Source organism: Diachasma alloeum, unplaced genomic scaffold (assembly GCF_001412515.2).
Source record: "Diachasma alloeum isolate Michigan unplaced genomic scaffold, Dall2.0 Dall_scaffold_00185, whole genome shotgun sequence".
In the NCBI taxonomy this organism is placed as follows: Eukaryota; Metazoa; Arthropoda; class Insecta; order Hymenoptera; family Braconidae; genus Diachasma; species Diachasma alloeum.
In genome coordinates this window covers 1,099,175-1,109,673 of record NW_021680351.1, presented here as the reverse complement: position 1 = coordinate 1,109,673, position 10,499 = coordinate 1,099,175, and the positions used below count along the sequence as shown (strand labels likewise).

At 40.2% G+C, this 10,499-nt stretch overlaps 1 protein-coding gene across 4 annotated transcripts in view; it reads right to left on the bottom strand.

Annotated features, from left to right (window-relative positions):
• LOC107048157 (zinc finger CCCH domain-containing protein 13) overlaps positions 1-10,499 on the bottom strand; it is a 129,138-nt gene that overhangs the window by 49,591 nt on the left and 69,048 nt on the right. For 3 of the 4 annotated variants that reach the window (XM_015271200.1, XM_015271201.1, XM_015271203.1), the window contains exon 1: positions 3,516-3,798. The exons of the other annotated variant lie outside the window; for it this stretch is intronic. The gene's annotated coding sequence lies outside the window, so the exon portion shown is untranslated. Of the gene's footprint in view, positions 1-3,515; positions 3,799-10,499 lie in introns of those variants that run through there. 4 annotated transcript variants of the gene reach the window in all.

Below are 10,499 nucleotides of genomic sequence, written 5' to 3'. Positions count from 1 at the left end.
CTCTCTCTCTCTCCATCGTCCCCCTATCTCTTCGCCCCATACGTCGTGTGTGAAACAAAGTAAAAACAAGTGTGATTATACCGCTGGTTTTTATCATGGTTATCGCTTCAATCCAAAGCGACAAAAATAACGTGTGAACATACGCGTGTAAGAATTTTTTTACTCGTGAGATTTTTGCCATTTTTTTTTCACTTTTCCCTCAGTCCTGGGGATTTCTCTGTCTTGTGCCTTTGTTAACGGCCTTCTGCGAGGAGTAGTGACGCTGGGGAGACGCCGGGGAGGGCGGGAGGGGACGGGGGGGGGAAGACTATCTCGACGTTGTTGTTGCTCGTGGAAATAATCCACGGGATTGAGATAGCTCAGTGAAGAGTGAGTGGAGTTTGTGTCTTTTCTCCCTATTTGGTGTGGTGTGGATCGAGGAGCAAGGACTTTACTACGACGATCGGGGGGGAGATACTTGTCCTCCTGCCCTGGTACTTTCGGTTTCATGGAAATGGCAGGATTTTTGCTTTTTTTTATTGACGGGTTGAGTCTATGGTCTCACTGTGGGAGGTTTTTGGGGGTGAAGTTGGGGCAACAGTTTTGGGGGAACAGAGATGTCAGACAAGATGTGAATTTTTTATTGGACCATCTCGAAATGGCGTGCAAATGATTCTAAAGATGGTTTTGAACTAGGGGAGACTCCTAGACCCCACTGGACAATCTTGTCACAACTCTGGTTTTGAACTCTGGAAGTTGAGTTCAAAACCAGAGTTCATAGCAGAGATGTCAGACAAGATGTGAATGCCTATATTCTTCCGCCATTAATCACCTACATTTTCTCCATAAACCCATGAAAATGAAAACAGTAAGGACCAAATTATAAATAGTCTCACGAGAGTTGATCCACATAATTAATAGAAAAACTGAAAAATAAAACTGCTTTCAAGATCTACATGACAATAAAAATCATTGAAAATCGTGACAATTCAAAGGATCATCGATCTAAACTTCCAATAAATGCTCAAAATTCGCAATAAGTTGAAAAATTCAAGTAATGGAAACATCATGATCGATTTTACCCTAAGCTGAATTGAAATTCACATTGAAAAATCAAATGTACTTATACTGGAACATAAAAAAAAATTAACAACCCAATATCAAAATTAGATTATCCCCAAGTAGCACATTCTCCTGACATTAATGACATTTATTTTTGACATTTACTTTTTCACTCCTGACATTTATTTTTTAGGCTTCTGCATAACATCGTGAAATTGAGAACGGTAAGAAGCAAATTTTGACATCAATATAAACCGTCCAGCGAGAATTGATGAAACTCGTTTTTTGCCTCGTTAACCATCATCCAGGAGTAGATGTGCAAATATCTCCAGCTACTAGCCCATCCCCTCAAGAATTGATACTCGTTTCGGTTGAATTTTACAGTTAATGCCAGACGTGCAGTATTAACCTGACACTTGAAAAAAATTCGAGCCAAGTTCCCTCCTCCTCGCGCCCCAGCGCCATTTTTCGATTACTTATTCACTCATTTCTGTCTCTATCTGCAACTCTTATAAATACTCCGAACTCCCTTCTGCGTCTCGCTCTCAATTAGCCAGAAACATTTTTCGCAATATTTTTTTATTCTTCGTAGGAGTAAAAAATAAATTTCTGGGGAACTAGTGAGACGAGCCGATTCCAATGTCCATTAGTAGGCACTCGAGCGTTCTTCCGTGAATTGGCAATAATCATTGATAATCGTTGACGTGATGCAATCAAACTTTAATCTACTGGTGAATATAATTTGCATTAAATGGGAGATGAGGAGAAATTGAGTGCTCAAGAATTGATCCGCGGATTAAAATGTTTAGAATGAATTTACGGACAATTTTTTGCGCTTGGAATTCTGCATTTATATCAAAAATGAAATGTTTTGGACAAAAATGTCACAATAATTCACGTAAATTTCCAAATAATGAAATTAATTTTATTAAATTAAATTTGAATTCAAGTTCACAACATTGGAAATTCAAATGCAGCTGTTATTAGAATTCAAAAATTTTTTAAGAATCTGTCTGCTTATAAGACATCGGAGAAATCACAAATTTTCAATTCAGTTGAATTAGGAATTAGTCAATTGGTGAATATTAGCCAACAATTTTTTAATTAGCAAACTAATCATCAATGAAATATTCCAGTAATTTTATCACGCTTGGAATTCTGCATTTATATCAAAAATGAAATGTTTTGGACAAAAATGTCACAATAATTCACGTAAATTTCCAAATAATGAAATTAATTTTATTAAATTAAATTTGAATTCAAGTTCACAATATTGGAAATTCAAATGCAGCTGTTATTAGAATTCAAAAAAATTTTAAGAATCTGTCTGCTTATAAGACATCGGAGAAATTACAAATTTTCAATTCAGTTGAATTAGGAATTAGTCAATTGGTGAATATTAGCCAACAATTTTTTAATTAGCAAACTAATCATCAATGAAATATTCCAGTAATTTTATCACGCTTGGAATTCTGCATTTATATCAAAAATGAAATGTTTTGGACAAAAATGTCACAATAATTCACGTAAATTTCCAAATAATGAAATTAACTTTATTAAATTAAATTTGAATTCAAGTTCACAACATTGGAAATTAAAATGCAGTTGTTATTAGAATTCAAAAAAATTTTAAGAATCTGTCTGCTTATACGACATCGGAGAAATCACAAATGTTAAATTCAGTTGAATTAGGAATTAGTCAATTGGTGAATATTACCCAACAATTTTTTAATGATTAAACTAATCATCAATTAAATATTCCAGTAATTTTATTGAATAAATTTGCAATTCTTCGTTCAATAGTCATCTAAAAATTTAGATTATCAATTACTTTATTATTTATCTAATTCCAATGAAGACAAGTGAACCTCAATTATTTAAAGGTTCAACTTCCCTTAACAAGAATAGTATGATGATTGACGCCGATTCCTATTTATCACTTGAAAATTACTGTCCATAGAATTTCAATTTTATCGTCAGAATATTCAGCAATTCCAAAACCCAGGAAAAAAACTCGAAAGCGATTTTCGAAGAATGCGCAAAAACCCAGAAGAATCTCCTTAAATCTGTTGACGCATTTCGCATTTTTTTATTCCTCTCCCCCCGAACGTAACACGATGAGAAAAGCGTTCTTTAGTTGCACACGCGCGAAGATTCACGTGCGGACGTCAAGCCGAGCCGACGATCTTCATCACGGATCTTGGTGGCCGGAGGGCAGAATAAATAAAAGGGACGCCTCAGCGCGAGTAGACCAAGAGTAGATTGTGGTTTGTTGCCGGTTTTGCGATATAGGGGATGGAAACAAAGAAATTAAAGGAAAATATTACTGACACGATTGACTATTTAATTCCCTTCACCTGCGTAACTCCATCAATTCCCCCAAACCCGCTAAACCTCGCTAAATCCCAAAATGAAGATGAAAAAACCATTCCCAAAATTAAAAAAACGAGTAAAAAAAGACGTGCGAATTTTACCTTAAAAAATGGCAAAAAAATCCACAAAAAATTATCACAAAAATTGAAAATCCAAGAACACAGTCCCACAAACACTTGAAAACTCCACAGAAAGCACAAATTTTTTTTTTCAAATTTAAATCATCGATTCCCAGAAGGTGAATCGGTCGTTGAAAATCGACCCCTCGAGAGCCCGCAAATTCACGTTAAAGTCTCAACTGCACTCGAATCGAGAGAAATTCTCGACAACTCTTCAGGAGCAAACGCGGCGCAGCACAGCCGCCCGCCGAACAACTAATAAAATCCAGGGGGGACCCCAGGTTGAGGCTCTGCGTAGGCCGGGACGCAGAGCAGTTACTACTCCTTCCACATCGGCCACTTGGTTGTAGCGCCTTCTCCCTCCCTCCCCTTTACTGCCACACCGGAGCGTTATTTCCCCCTTTCCCATTCGGTTTTTCAGGACTGTACACTTTACTCGTGGATGTTGCACAGGACAGAACGGAGCAGAACAGGAGAGGCACTGGATCCGGTCTGTCTCTGTCCAGTGACTGGGCCCCACCATTCTCCGGACCGTATCTGCTTGCAGTGAGAGCTCTCGATAGTTATGGGTTTGAGACGGGCTAGGGTAACTGGACCAATAGACACCGACCAAAAGACGATTGCAACTTTTTTTTAGCATTCTATAATAGTAGATTGTGATATAAGGGCGATAAGTGGCAGGTTATGACGAGTGTGGCGTTTGTAGCACGAGCCGAAGGCTCGTGGAGGGGGGGNCTACTAAAGAAAAACCAAATCATCACTGAACGAAAAATCATAATTTTTCAAACCCCATAATCATATCCAAACTCCATATTCAATTTTATTTGAAGGGAAAAGAACGCTCTCCTACAATTTATTGATAATTTTTTATTGAAGAAAAGCGCAATTACACGAGTCATAACCTGCTACTTGCCCGAATATTACATACTATTTTATATCGAGGCTAAAGTCAAAAGTGTGACAACGTTTAGGGAGGGGTGGGGTGTGGGCGCAAGAGGGGGGTCTAGTAGGGCGAAGCCCCTCGGTGGGGGGGCAAAGCCCCCACTAAAGAAAAACCAAATCGTCACTTAACGAAAAATCATAATTTTTCAAACACCATAATCATATTCAAAGTCCATAGTCAATTTTATTTGTAGGGAAAAGAACGCTCTTCTACAATTTATTGATAATTTTTGATTGAAGAAAAGCGCAATTACACGAGTCATAACCTGTCACTTATCGTCCAAATATAATGTACTATTTTATATTGAGACTAAAGTCAGAACTGTGACAACGTTTAGGGAGGAACGCAAAAGGGGGGCCCAGGGGGGGGGCGAAGTCCCTAGGTGGGGGGTGAAGCCCCTCGGTGGGGGGGTTGGGAGGGACGAAGCCCCCATTAAAGAAAAACCAAATTATCACTGAATGTATTATAATAATATAATAATTCTGGGGTCGATTCATAAATATCATAAATATCTCCATAACGATTGTCTTCACGCCTCTCCATAAAAAAAAATCCTCATAGAAAGTCCTCTCTATTCATCAAATTGAAAGATATTTATCAGAATAAAAGGGACGTGAAATCGATTGAAATTCTCCCGAACATGAGAATTAGATTCCCAAATGTCAATCACGACTCACGGGACACCGTATGAAATTTTTTGTGATAATTAGCTAATAATTTCTCATGCTCCAGGTGTCAAGGATACAGTAGAAATGGGTATTACGCGATGCGGCAGAATTAGTCGATCGATACCGATCGAACCCACAGGGCGAGATAATTAATGGCGGATTCAATCGGCCAATATTTCGGTGGTTGAGAAAACAACGGAGTTTACAAGTTTTTTTTTTCCCCCGGTGGAATTGTCAGGAAGTGGGAGTGTTTCTTTTACTCGTCAATGTCAGGGCACTTAATTTTTTTCCAACCGTCGGTTATTTTGACAGGAGCTGTATGGAGGCAATTAACTCCCTCCGGATGAGTGGCGAAAATTATCAGATTTAATTGGTAATTTCGAATCTTTTGTCATTTTTTTTTCGTGACACTAAAAGCTCTCTGTTGGATACGTAACATCAGACATATTTCTTGAGAATTACATGTGATTCGTTGCTGATTGCTACATTCACATTATTATTCAATGTTTTTTTTAATGAGAAAAGAATTATAGTCAGTGGAAAAAATGGAGTTTTGTGCGATATGTGAATTAAATCGATATTCTTAATACTGATTTAGTTTATAATGATCGGTTGTATTAAATGAATCGTTATATATTTATTAGGGGCGGACGCTCTGCTCGCTTCGCTCGCCAGCACAGGGGAGCGTGCCCCCTCCCGCTCGCCTCGCTCGCCAGCCAAGGGGAGCGTGCCCCCTCCCGCTCGCTAATTATTTCTCGACCCGCTCTTTCATTTGAGCCCAAATAAACATTCATATCTTGTCTGACATCGCTGCTACAAACTCGGGTCTACAACTCGGGCCTTCAGTAGAAAACCCGAGTTGAAGACCCGAGTTTGTAGCAAAGATGTCAGACAAGATATGAATGTTTTTTTGAGCTCAAACGAAAGAGCGGGTCGAGAAATGGCGTGCTAGCACCTCTAAAGATGGTTTTGAACCAGGGGAGACGCCTAGATCCCAATGTTCTGTACATACTCCTAGACCCCATTGTCCTCGTAGACAATGATGTCACAACTCTGCTTTTCAATTGAAAACAGATATCATCTTTAGAGACATTTGTCATGTTTAGAGGCTCTAGCACGTCATTTCTCGACCCGCTCTTTCATTTGAGCCCAAAAAAACATTCATATCTTGTCTGACATCGCTGCTACAAACTCGGGTCTACAACTCGGGCTTTCAATTGAAAACCCGAGTTGAAGACCCGAGTTTGTAGCAAAGATGTCAGACAAGATATGAATGTTTTTTTGGGCTCAAACGAAAGAGCGGGTCGAGAAATGGCGTGCTAGGACCTCTAAAGATGGTTTTGAACCAGGGGAGACTCCTAGACCCCAATGTTCTATACATACTCCTAGACCCCATTGTCCTCCTAGACAATGATGTCACAACTCTGCTTTTCAATTGAAAACAGATATCATCTTTAGAGACATTTGTCATGTTTAGAGGCTCTAGCACGTCATTTCTCGACCCGCTCTTTCATTTGAGCCCAAAAAAACATTCATATCTTGTCTGACATCGCTGCTACAAACTCGGGTCTACAACTCGGGCCTTCAATTGAAAACCCGAGTTGAAGACCCGAGTTTGTAGCAAAGATGTCAGACAAGATATGAATGTTTTTTTGGGCTCAAACGAAAGAGCGGGTCGAGAAATGGCGTGCTAGGACCTCTAAAGATGGTTTTGAACCAGGGGAGACTCCTAGACCCCAATGTTCTATACATACTCCTAGACCCCATTGTCCTCCTAGACAATGATGTCACAACTCTGCTTTTCAATTGAAAACAGATATCATCTTTAGAGACATTTGTCATGTTTAGAGGCTCTAGCACGTCATTTCTCGACCCGCTCTTTCATTTGAGCCCAAAAAAACATTCATATCTTGTCTGACATCGCTGCTACAAACTCGGGTCTACAACTCGGGCCTTCAATTGAAAACCCGAGTTGAAGACCCGAGTTTGTAGCAAAGATGTCAGACAAGATATGAATGTTTTTTTGGGCTCAAACGAAAGAGCGGGTCGAGAAATGGCGTGCTAGGACCTCTAAAGATGGTTTTGAACCAGGGGAGACTCCTAGACCCCAATGTTCTATACATACTCCTAGACCCCATTGTCCTCCTAGACAATGATGTCACAACTCTGCTTTTCAATTGAAAACAGATATCATCTTTAGAGACATTTGTCATGTTTAGAGGCTCTAGCACGTCATTTCTCGACCCGCTCTTTCATTTGAGCCCAAAAAAACATTCATATCTTGTCTGACATCGCTGCTACAAACTCGGGTCTACAACTCGGGCCTTCAATTGAAAACCCGAGTTGAAGACCCGAGTTTGTAGCAAAGATGTCAGACAAGATATGAATGTTTTTTTGGGCTCAAACGAAAGAGCGGGTCGAGAAATGGCGTGCTAGCACCTCTAAAGATGGTTTTGAACCAGGGGAGACTCCTAGACCCCAATGTTCTATACATACTCCTAGACCCCATTGTCCTCCTAGACAATGATGTCACAACTCTGCTGTTCAATTGAAAACAGACATCATCTTTAGAGACATTTGGCATGTTTAGAGGCTCTAGCACGTCGTTTCTCGACCCACTCTTTCATTTGAGCCCAAAAAAAAATTCATATCTTGTCTGACATCGCTGCTACAAACTCGGGTTTTCAACTCGGGGTTTCATTTTTTTCGATTTTCTAAAATCAATGTTGAGCTTCAAAAAACTCATTATCCGTTCTCAAACACTCTCAATATCCCCCATTAATTAACGATTAATCGTCGAAAAATCGTCGATTTTCAAACATAAATCAATAATTAATTTCAAAATCTCGACACTTCAGTAAAAAAAAAACTGATTCCCACTCGATCTCCCGGAATACTTTATTCAGAAATAAAGTGTTTAATGTTAACTACCCCATTGCCCTCAGCCCGTTGAATGAATACCCTCTTTTATAGACTGTAATGAGTGTCTTAAACTCTCCTTAATTCCTCCACCATGAAATGTTTTCCTCAATTCAATCCCGGACAATTTCAACTACCCATGTTTATCTGACTGTTACAATGTCCCGTAATTGCCCCCGCACAGCGAATGAAGATGATGCTGTATGTGTCCATTCGCATCTCCTCACTACCATTTAATCCAGGAAAAAAAGTCATAGCAAAAACTTTTAAATTGTAATGTTACAATTTAACCAGTTCCCCTTTAAACTCCCATGAAAACGTCATGTTGCCGATCTCCATTTGGACAAATGGCCGGCTTGCTATGAGGAATTTTATGTTCACATGCCCCGAGGGGGGGCACATGCGCTTTGTACACGAAATGAAGAAAGGAGAATTGGTTTGAAGAGGGGAACAAAAAAATTGTTGAGAGAGGGACAAAAAAACCGCGGGTGGGGGGGGGGGCAGGGAAGAAACACGGAACATTTTTATGAAAGTGGCATTTACATTCTTGGCGTGGGCTTCCAGGGAAGAGAGCATGGGACTTCTCGCCCGCGTCCTTCGCGCACACGTACACGCGTCCTTGACTCCTTGGGTACTTTGAAAACGACAGGCGGGATATTGGCGCAGTTGCGCGGGGCGTAGAGAGCAGAGGGCCGTCGAATGTTTCGAATACCCGGAGGTCCAACCCCCGACGTGACAGATGGGGAATCTCCACTGGTGTACAACGGGCTGAGGAGATGTTGTAGATGAGTTGTAAACGAGGGAATTGATCTGCCAGCGGTTGGCGTGCGGTTCAAGCGAGTGGGATGGTTTTTTTTGGTCCATCGGGGTTTGATACTTTTCTGGAAAAATCGAGTGGACAGTGACACCGAATGCGATTTAGGGGGAAAAATCAGGAAATTTCAGGTTTTACTGGAAATTCAGGAAAATTCCAGAATTTTAAGGGGCATAAAGACGAGAATTCTTTATTTCGCTTGAAGGTCCAGTGAATTTTCAGTGAAATTGAAGTTTCATGACTTTTTAGTCCCTAAATCGCATTCAGGGTTACTGTCCCGAAAATTCCAGAATATATTTACCGGATTTTTCTGGTTCTCTATTCATTTTTAGGGAAAATGGAAGTGAAATTAAGTTTTCTTTGATTTTTCCACGGAATTCCGAATTTTCAATGACGAAATTCCTTGAAATTTCAGTGGTAATTAAATTCGGTAAAAATTTCGGGAAAAATCAGGAAATTTCAGGCTTCACTGAAAATTCAGGAAAATTCCAGAATTTTAAAGGGCACGAAGACGAGAATTCTTTAATTTATTTGAATTTCCAGTGAATTTTCAATGAAATTTGAAGTTTCACGATTTTTCGTCTCTAAATCGCATTCAGGGTTACTGTCCTGAAAATTCCAGAATATATGTCCGGGAATTTTCTGGTTCTCTATTCATTTTCAGGGAAAAATGAAACTGAAATTTACAGTTTTATTTGATTTTTCCACAAAATTCCGAATTTTCAATGACGAAATTCCCTGAAATTTCAGTGGTAAATAAATTCGATAAAAATTTCCAAAAAGTGTACCGGAAATTTCAGACGAAAATTGTCAACAGTCTAGACAGCATTCTGTGGACAGCAGTGTAGAAAGCACTCTAGCTAATTTTGGCCTCAGGAGTTCGGATATGCTATTTTCAAACCACGTCCGGCCGTATATATTGTCCATTTCAATGTTGAGACAATGTGGGCTGTCAACCTTGGGGCAACGTTGAACCCAACGAATCCCTGAATTCCCTCGTTTTCCCTTTGACCGCATTAAAAAAATCGACTCAACTCTCAAAATCGCCGATTCCTCTTCCACAACAGCTTCGTTCCACAATTAGCAAAAAAACTTCATCATAGCATCTGTCATCACTCAAATTAATTCCCCAAAACCCACAGAAACCCTCAACCCCGTAAATAAATCCCGTCCTACCGATTTCCGCGAAAAAAAATCCCACAAACAATTTCACCCCGACCCCTTCCCCCCTCGCCCTCCTCCCAGAGGCGTTCTCGGTAGGAATCTCCCGACCCAAGCGAATCGATCGTTTTGATGAATGGAAACAGCTCGAGGGAGGGATTAAACTCCTCACCCGAGCGGACTAAAAAACCTCCTAGAGCTTTCCACCTAGACTAAAAAAAAATCCTAGGAATTAGCTACCCCCTCCGGTTTCGTTCGGTAGTGAATTTGCCCTGGGTTTCAATAATAAATTAATCTACTACTAGGTATCGCGTGGATGCCCCCAACGAAAAACCCTCGCGGGTGCTATTCCCCAGTCCCAACTATAAATAACATTGGCTCGCGTGGAGAAATCTATTTATCCTTCTCATGTGGTTGGGCGCAGAGGGTGAAAGGGGGGCGGGGGGGGGGGGGGTAAAGGG